Genomic DNA, 9929 nt, shown 5'->3' with positions numbered 1-9929 from the left:
CATACAACATCCATCATGGATGTAATCTTTATGTCAACCATCTCCTCCATCTACTTACTAACATCCTCACTATGAGTATTCTAGGATTGGTCCCTATGGGTGGTAATTGAGATCTTATCTCGGGTATCATATCGGCATTTGACATTGAGCTCCTTGAGTGAGAGTGCCTATCATCATCCACATTAGAGGGAGCTAAATTCTCCAATTTTGGTTGTTGTTGTGTAGGTGAGTTTAACATCTCTTTCAAGGCTTGCATCGTTTTAAAAGCTGAGCAAACAAATCATGTTTGATTTGGAGCATCGAGTTGCTCAGTGTTGTTTATGAGAGAATTATTTATTTTGGGAACACTTGGCCCAAGATGGTTGTAGTGTGTAGATTCCCAAGTTTGATCATTATGAGTTACTTTTCAGGAAGTTTATTTCTCTTCCCCCAAATGGTGCCAAATTGATGACTTGAAAAGTCAAACTAGTTTCTCGAGTGCTTGGTTATCTAAATGTTAGGTTTTGTCGACATATTAGGTGTCAAAACAAGATATTAAGATGAGGTTTATCTGTATTTGCACAAAAGAAAACATGAGATTAGGGGTTCCCGAGGTGTACGATGTATCTTTGGGAGATGTTCCGATGCTCAAGCCAGCTTTAGACAATGATGATACTGAGATAGTTTGGTACTTGAAGCGCTCTCTCTTTTGCTAATAATAAAAAGTGAGAACTAGAGATTTACTTGGGTGGAGGTACCTTTTATATGAAACTAGAATAACTAATTGCCCTTTGATTACAGGTGAGATTTATGGGCGATGAATCCTCTATAGATCTCTTTTAGATTTTCTTCTTGTTCGGTGATGAGTTCTCCTCTATAACTCAAGATATTTTGTCACCTTGGATTCTTGAAGTCATGCTTGTTAGCCCATAATGAAGAGTATAGACCAAGGTGACATCTTGGTTAGCTGAGATGCTTCTCAGTCTGATATCCTCATTTGCAGTCCATATGATGACACGAGTCAATATCTCATTCAAAAGATATTTTTTTTATTCATCAATACTGTTAAAAGTAATAAAAAATTTTGGCCTTCATACAATCTTATATATAGATAGTGTGTGTAAATATATCTCAAGTTGTTTGTGCCAAAAAACTTACCTCTAGTCACCAATTGACACGTGGCAGCATGGGATTCACCTTTGGACATTCTTATTCAATCACCAAAGGGCACATGGTGAGGGAAAGAAGGTTTTACAATAACTGTTTTGTCATTTTGTAGGAAATCTGATTTTATTTAAGCTAAAATTCATTAATTTGTTACCGCAAATCAGGATTGTTTGAAGAAGTTTGCCCAATATAACTAAAATTCAGGAATTCATTGCAAAAGCCTTTCTTTAATTTTGAAGTGATTTGTTATTAAGCGTGAGATATGAATAAGCTCAAGGAAGTTCAAAAAATTACAGAGTTTAAAGCCCACATGCTCCTACATTATCTCAAACACATCTTCAGTAATTGCTCGATGATCTAAGTCTAGAATCAACTTCCTCCTACAGTTTGAGGGTCTGGCTGTAACGGCTTATCCCGCAGGATCCAGCCGGGCCCATGGACCGCTACCCCCAACCCATCGCCAAGTCCGTTAGGCAGGTTGTTGATGAGAGTCGAACACGCGACCTCTCACCCTTTAACATAGTGCCCATGGCTTAGTTGGTGACATAGGTTGCCATGGGCACTATGTTAAAGGGTGAGAGGTCGCGTGTTCGACTCTCATCAACAACCTGCCTAACGGACTTGGCGATGGGTTAGGGGTAGTGATTGGACCTCTATTTTGAGGTTCTAGTGTCCTTTAATTAGGATGTTCTAGCACTTAGTTAATGTATTTGATTGCATTTTAGCTTAATTTTACACTTACAAATGTTTCCCCTTGGTTTTGTAGGAATCGGACCTTGTTCGGGCAAGTTGGAGCACTTTTTGGGCACTTTTTGCTGTGAGGTGTCGGGACACTTCCCAAGGTGTCCGGACCCTTACCGTCCGGACACCCACAGTACCCGTCCGGACGCTTTCTTCACAAATTGAGACAGGCTTCAAAGTTGATGGACGCATGAAGTGTCCGGACACCCGTCCGGACACCTACGGCGAATCTGCAATTTTCTGCACCGAAATTTCAAGGGCATTTGGGGTAAATCATGTATATAACCAATGGGGAACGTTTGTATAAGGGTAGTTAGGTATTTTCAATGGTAAAAGGAGGAGAAAACCCTAAGATTTCTTCTTACTTCACACAATTCATCTTCTCCAAGTTCTTGCCTCCATTGTTTTCTCTCTACTTCTCTCTCTAAGTTTTTCTTGGTTTTTCATGATTTTGTTTGTAAACATTGATTTTCATCTATAAAATTGATGTTTATACCCATTATGATGAGTGGCTAAGTTCTCTTTCTAGTTTCTAGTCCCAAACGGTGGGTGCTTGGTTTCAATTACTCAAGGTATGTTCATGGAATTGTAGTTTTGATTTTGCTCTTTTAATTTCGTGGTTGTGTGATTGGATCTATGGAGATGACATATTTGATTGTATCTTTGGATTGTCTAGTCTAGGGATTGCATCTAATGTGTTTGATTGAGAATTGTTAAACCCATTGCATGATTTTCTTAATTAATTGAGTTTTCCATAGCATAGCTATTAATTATGTGTATTGATGATGGAGTTTTGGGTTAATTTAGGAATGTGCATGAGAGAGTTATGGTTAATTGATCTTTGAGTGTGAAACTAGGGTGTTAGCCAAGCCAAGCCCCAAGGGGGAACATTAATCCATAATATTAGGTGCTTATCCCTTTGCGTTCATCGTAGATTAAGAGACCCGATGGCCTACATGTATGAATTGAAGTCTTATATCCCAATTCTCTTTGCATATGCATGATTGATAGTATCACACAATGCATTGTGTATGGTTGTGTGTGTTTGCAATAATACCTTGAGTATGAGAACCGAGTAACCACCGGGACGGACTAGAGACTAGGTTTTTAATTAATTGTTTTAAGTCCAATTTGTGCTTATTTTGATCACAAAATCGCTCATGCTACCGAGTCATTCGGCCCATTTCTTTTACTTGCTTTTATTTGATATTCATTGTGTTTATTAGTGTTAGCTAGTCATTTGCATATCATTCACTTCAAATTTGCATTGCTTCCTCGTGGATCGATACCGGACTCACCGGTTTATTACTTGACGATACCCTACACTTGGGGTAAGTACACACACATACTTTGGTGTCGGTCAAGTTTTTGGCGCCGTTGCCGGGGAAGCGAGTGTCAAAGACGGAGCTGGGTGGCTTGTAGATGCTAGCTTTATGCTATTAAACGCCATCAAATAAGGAAGGAGCACGGTCACGCTTCAAGGGTAACTTCGTTCCCCCCTTTTACTTGCTTTCTAGTGTAGTGGATTTAGTGTAGTTGCTGCAAAGAAAAAAAAAAAAAAAATTGTGAGGAGAACTTGGCGGATGGGGCTAACTTAGATTCCTGTGGGCGATGGATGCCACCTTGTTTGTTGCTTGGTAGTGATACGTTGTTTGAGAGAGCTTTGCGCATTTTTCTTTCTATCACTACTTGCTACATCTTGGTGTGTAATTGTTCCTGAGGTTGATTGTCATTCTATTCCTATCTTTGCTCCTGTTCTTGCTTGACATTGTTCTTGGTTGTTTGTTGATTGAAAAATCTGGTGTTACTTGACTTGGTTGGTTGCCATCTTTCGTGTTATTTGATAGTTTTGTTTGCCATCATGTCTCATCTTAGAGATAGTGTTAGTGGGCATGGGTCTAATAGAGATGGGAGAGGTGGTGACATAAATGCGAGTGATGCGGGGAGTGTACGTGGGGGTGATATCAATCTTGATGCATTACGTCGTCTTTTACAACGTGTGAACATTGATGAATTGATGAATCCGGCGCAAGGGCAAGATGCCCAAAATGTGCCAAATGCCCAAAATTTACTAAATGTTCAAGTTGAGCATGCTTTGCAAAATGCACCTCAACCACTTCAACAAGACAATGCGGCACAAATTGCCCCACAAAATGTCTACCAACCTCCCAATATGCCTCCCGCATATCATATATCTCCCCCATACAATTATGTGCATCCCATGTATTACCCAATGCCACAAGTGCCACAATATGCTCCTTTTGGGCAAAATTTACATGCACCTCCTCCTGTGGAGTACATTCATGCCCAAGAGCATCGCACTTTGAGGGAGCTTACGCATCCCGCAAGGCAAACTCAACCTTCTTGCATCATCATGCCACCGAACCAACAAAATGTGAGCCTTAAACCATCCATGTTCCAAATGATTCCCAAATTCCATGGAATGGAATCGGAACGACCATATTCACATGTGCGTGACTTTGAATCGGTGTGTACTACTTTTGGTGATGTTACATGCACACAAGAAATTTTGAGACTCAAACTTTTTCCATTCTCTTTGAAGGATCATGCAAAACAATGGTTTGAGAACTTGCGCCCCCAATCCATTGCGACTTGGGCGGCAATGCAAGAAGAATTTCTCAACAAATATTTTCCTTCCCACCGTACCATTTCTTATCAAACACAAATCATGAATTTTCATTGCAAAGAACATGAAACTTTCTTCCAAGCTTGGGAGAGGTTTAAAGATTTGTTGTTTATGTGTCCTCACCATGGATTTCAAAAATTTCAAATTGTGAATTTCTTCCACAAATCTTTGACTCCATCTTTGAAGAAATTGGTTTCCACTATGACTCAAGGTGATTTTTTGAATAGGGATGCCAATGAGGCATTCACTTTCTTTGATGGGTTGGCGGAGGAATCTCGATCTTGGGAAGCTCCTCCACTAACCCGACATGATGTTGTGCCAAGCTCTAGTGGCAAGTTTGTGTTGGATGAAAATGATGATGTGCATGCTAAACTTGCTTTGTTGTCCAAGAAATTGGAGTCCTTAGAGTCACAAAAGGCCCCTATAAATGTGGTTGGTGTTGATGACCAAGTTACTTGTACTTTGTGTGAAAGTAGGGATCATAGGACGGATGAGTGTAATGCCTTACCGGCTTGTAAGGAAGTCCTATTTGGGCAAGGTTACAATGGGAACAATTCTCAGAACTTTAGGAAGCCCTACCCTACCAATCACCAAGGCAACAATTCGTACAATGAGAATTACCCTTGGAGGAATCATCCAAATTTTGGGTGGAGGAATGATGGGAATGCTCAATCCCCATCACTCCCCAATCCACCCCAACAACAATTGCCTCCTCTAAGTGTTGCCCAATCAACTCCACAACCTTACATTCCACCTCCTAAGAGGTCTCTTGAAGACACTCTCAACATTTTCATGCAAGCTCAAATTGGGGAGAATCAAAAGGCCAACAAATTTCAAGAACAAACCAATAGGGCCATTGAGGATATTAGGAGTCAAATGACAAAGGTCACACAAGCTCTCACCACCTATGAAAAAGGAATATTTCCGGCTCAACCTTACCCTAATCCTTCCAAGCAAACCAATTTGATAAATTCATGTAGTGGGAGTGGGGAGGTTAGTGGACATGAGCAAGTACAATCCATCCTTACTTTAAGGAATGGAAGAGTTGTGGATAGACCAATACCTTTTGAGAATTGTGATGAAAATGATGTGGTGCAAGACTTTGGTGATGGTGTGAAAGAAAGAGAGGAAGAGAAGAGTGAAAATGAGAAAATTTTGCTTGGTGAAAAGAGAGTCAAGAAACAAAGAGACCAAGTAGAAGAAAGTGAGAGACAATCAAGAGAGGATAAGGTAAAGCCTAACAAGGAGAGTGAGTACATCCCCAAACCACCCTTTCCCCAAAGGATAAGAAAGAGCACCAATGAGGCATTGCATAAGGAGATGTTTGAGCTATTTAGACAAGTTAAGATCAACATACCTCTTCTAGATGCCATTAAGCAAATACCCTCTTATGCCAAGTTTCTTAAGGATTTGTGTACGGTGAAGAGGAAATTAAATGTTAAGGAGAAAGCTTTTCTAGCGGAGCAAGCAAGCTCCATTATTCAAACCAACACCCTCCCTAAGTACAAAGACCCCGGTTGCCCTACTATCTCATGTGTCATAGGGAACCATAGGGTAGAGCAAGCATTGTTAGACTTGGGAGCAAGTGTGAATCTCCTTCCGTACACAATCTATCAAAAATTGGGGTTAGGTGAATTGAAACCCACTAGGATTACCCTACAATTAGCCGATCGATCTATTAGGGTTCCTCGGGGTATTGTTGAAGATGTGTTAGTACAAGTGGACAATTTTTACTATCCCGTGGATTTCATTGTGTTAGATACTCAACCTTCCACTAGCTTTAGCACTTCTATTCCGGTCATTTTAGGTCGGCCATTCCTAGCAACTTCCAATGCCTTAATCAATTGTAGGAGTGGGGTGCTACAACTTTCTTTTGGGAATATGACCATGGAGATGAATATTTTTAGTGTGACTAAGGTTGTGGGTGAGTGTGAGGATATAAGGGATGTAGATTTTCTCCATGCCCGTGTTGAGGATAATTTGGAGTTAACCCTTGCAAATGATCCGGTTGAAAGTGTGCTAGCATTGGGTGCAAAAGTTAGTCAACCTTTGCGTGAGAAAGATGATATTGAGGAATTAGAGCCTCCTACACTTAGAGTTGAATCATCCCAATTGCATCCACCAAGACCGGAAAGAAAACCTTTAGTAAGTGGAGTGAAAAAGTCTCATAAATGCCACTTTGTGCCAAAAGTCATTGAAAAAGTTAGGAAGGTGCGGCGGCCCAAATCTCGGGTACAATTTTTTCCTGGAGATTTGAGGCCCAAGGAGAATGGACCTTTAGATGTTCGTCATGTTCCTCAACATGGAAGTAGTGATTTTGAGGACACTAGTGGAGGCAAAGTGTTTAAGGTGAATGACCAATGTTTGATACCATTCATGGAGAACTTTGATGCTTTGGTTGTTCCCCGGGATCTAAAGGATCCCACCCCCACCTAGTTTGTGGGAGACTCCACCCTTGTACCATAGTATGGTTGTGATTAGTTTTGGTTTGATTTCAATTTTTGTGTGTGTTTTGTATGCTCACAATCTATTTCACAATTTCCACGTCTTGTGCACTCATTGAAGTTGGGGGGTGAGAATTGTGAAATGGTTGTGTGTTATGTTGAGATTTTCTTACCTTTAATTTTGGTGTGTTTTTGTATGTTCACAATGCATTTCACAATTTGTTCTTGCCTTGTTTTCCATTCTTGACATTGGGGACAATGTCTCATTTAAGTTGGGGGGTGAGGGAATTGTGAATCCATTGTGAAACTTGCTTTATTTTGGTGTGCTTTTGTGAATATCAAAAATTTGAAAATTTTGAAAAAAAAAAAAAGTCTTGTTGTGTCATGCTTGGATAGTGTGGTTGGTATTAACTTTTTCAGGACATGCTTCGTTTCTCATGATTCCAACCACTTTTGAAGAGTATGGTATGACTTCCTACCCTTTATCCTATTGTGTTGTGCTTTGTTGTTCATACATGCTAGATGGACTTTAGGAGGGGACGGGTAGGTTCTTTTAGGGATTCACTACCAATTTGACTGTTAATTTTTTATTCTTGTTCACACGTGCAAGTGTATAGTAGGTTCCTTGGTTTCTTTTGCGAAATCGATGCATGTGATTGAGTGGGATGACTATAATCAATTTCTCTTGGAATGATTGAGACCTAGTTTGATATAGAATTGTGTAGTTGAGCAGACATCTTGGCATTGAAGCATTTGTATGACTGCGTTTTTGGATCTTTTGTCTGAAAAAATTACCTTTTTACCCTTCTAATTCCTTTGAGCCATTCTTCATTGATATACATTGGGTTTTGGGTGATTCTCTTCATTGATATTCATTGGACATCCTATAAGCGTGTTCTTCAATAGCTTTGCATTCATTACATTTGATTACTGATAAGTGTGATTTTTGTATGTGCCACTTGCTTATGAACTTAGGATTGATTGATTCATTAGGTTGAGAGATTTGAGCCTAGCCTATTCATTTGTGAGTGATCATAAGCCTATATTTCTTTAAGCCTTTTATTTCACTTACAAGCCTTGTGTGAACCATTTTCCCAAATATTTCCCACCTTTGGTTGCAAGGTTGGGTAGGAGCCTCAAAAATAAGTCGGCAGTGATATTATCCCTCCTTATTCTGAGAAAAAAAATTGAGGGTGGTTGTCACCAAAAAAAAAAAAAAAAAAAAAAAAATGACGCATAGAAAAAAAATCAAAAAGAGGTGTATGCAATAAAGTTAATCCTTTGTGTGAAAAAGATGAGAAGTGTTTGAAATTGTGGTACAATGGAAGAGGTGACAAAATGAGAACTTAGCTCACATGTTTGAACTTAACCTTGCAACTTGTTACCTAGTTCCAAATTCTTCCTACCTTGTCTCTTAGCCACATTACAAACCATTTAACCTTTTGATGAATTTGATTCAAGGTAAGCAAGCGAGTTGGCGGATGCATTAATTGCTCTTGTAGGTGATTTCTTTCTCAAAGCTATGCCCATCCAAATTATCTTTTATAAACACATATATTTAATTCAATTGTGTAAGTCATTTACTTAGCACAATGTTTTTATGTTTTTGTGTACATTTGGGATTGGGGATTTATGAACACCAAAAGGTTCCGTAACAAGGTTTTACTTGTGTGAATGTATTGAGTTGTCTTGCTTGATTGCACTTATATTTTTCATAGTATAAAAATGTTCTTAGTCATCTTTGAGGGGATTTGAGATTGATTTTCTAAAGATTTTGCATGTCTTCAACTAGCGGGGAAATTGGGGGATTAGCTCTATTTCTTGCATGTGAGAACTTAAGAATAATTTATGGTGCTTTCAAAGTAATAGTGGATCCCTTGGTAAGTGTTTGTGGGTATCGCTCTGATAAGCCCTCACGAGACTACAACTCGTCCACTAGGGTGACCTAGGGGTTTAAAGGCTTGTTGCATGCGCTAAATGCAACCGTGATGCCTACGTCAGTGAGTTAGGATTTTATTTAGCAAATTTTAGTTTTAGGTAGTGGTTGCATTGCTAGGGACTAGCAACGTCTAAGTTGGGGGGTGTGATTGGACCTCTATTTTGAGGTTCTAGTGTCCTTTAATTAGGATGTTCTAGCACTTAGTTAATGTATTTGATTGCATTTTAGCTTAATTTTACACTTACAAATGTTTCCCCTTGGTTTTGTAGGAATCGGACCTTGTTCGGGCAAGTTGGAGCACTTTTTGGGCACTTTTTGATTACAGGTGAGATTTATGGGCGATGAATCCTCTATAGATCTCTTTTAGATTTTCTTCTTGTTCGGTGATGAGTTCTCCTCTATAACTCAAGATATTTTGTCACCTTGGATTCTTGAAGTCATGCTTGTTAGCCCATAATGAAGAGTATAGACCAAGGTGACATCTTGGTTAGCTGAGATGCTTCTCAGTCTGATATCCTCATTTGCAGTCCATATGATGACACGAGTCAATATCTCATTCAAAAGATATTTTTTTTATTCATCAATACTGTTAAAAGTAATAAAAAATTTTGGCCTTCATACAATCTTATATATAGATAGTGTGTGTAAATATATCTCAAGTTGTTTGTGCCAAAAAACTTACCTCTAGTCACCAATTGACACGTGGCAGCATGGGATTCACCTTTGGACATTCTTATTCAATCACCAAAGGGCACATGGTGAGGGAAAGAAGGTTTTACAATAACTGTTTTGTCATTTTGTAGGAAATCTGATTTTATTTAAGCTAAAATTCATTAATTTGTTACCGCAAATCAGGATTGTTTGAAGAAGTTTGCCCAATATAACTAAAATTCAGGAATTCATTGCAAAAGCCTTTCTTTAATTTTGAAGTGATTTGTTATTAAGCGTGAGATATGAATAAGCTCAAGGAAGTTCAAAAAATTACAGAGTTTAAAGCCCACATGCTCCTACA

The 9929-nt window shown here is 39.1% G+C and overlaps 1 pseudogene; it reads right to left on the bottom strand.

Annotated features, from left to right (window-relative positions):
- Positions 1-4565: 4565 nt before the first annotated feature.
- On the bottom strand, positions 4566-4665 carry LOC120013985 (annotated as a pseudogene).
- Positions 4666-9929: the final 5264 nt, after the last annotated feature.

Source organism: Tripterygium wilfordii, chromosome 13 (genome assembly GCF_013401445.1).
Source record: "Tripterygium wilfordii isolate XIE 37 chromosome 13, ASM1340144v1, whole genome shotgun sequence".
Classification (NCBI taxonomy): domain Eukaryota; kingdom Viridiplantae; phylum Streptophyta; class Magnoliopsida; order Celastrales; family Celastraceae; genus Tripterygium; species Tripterygium wilfordii.
This window is presented reverse-complemented; position numbering and strand designations above follow the sequence as displayed.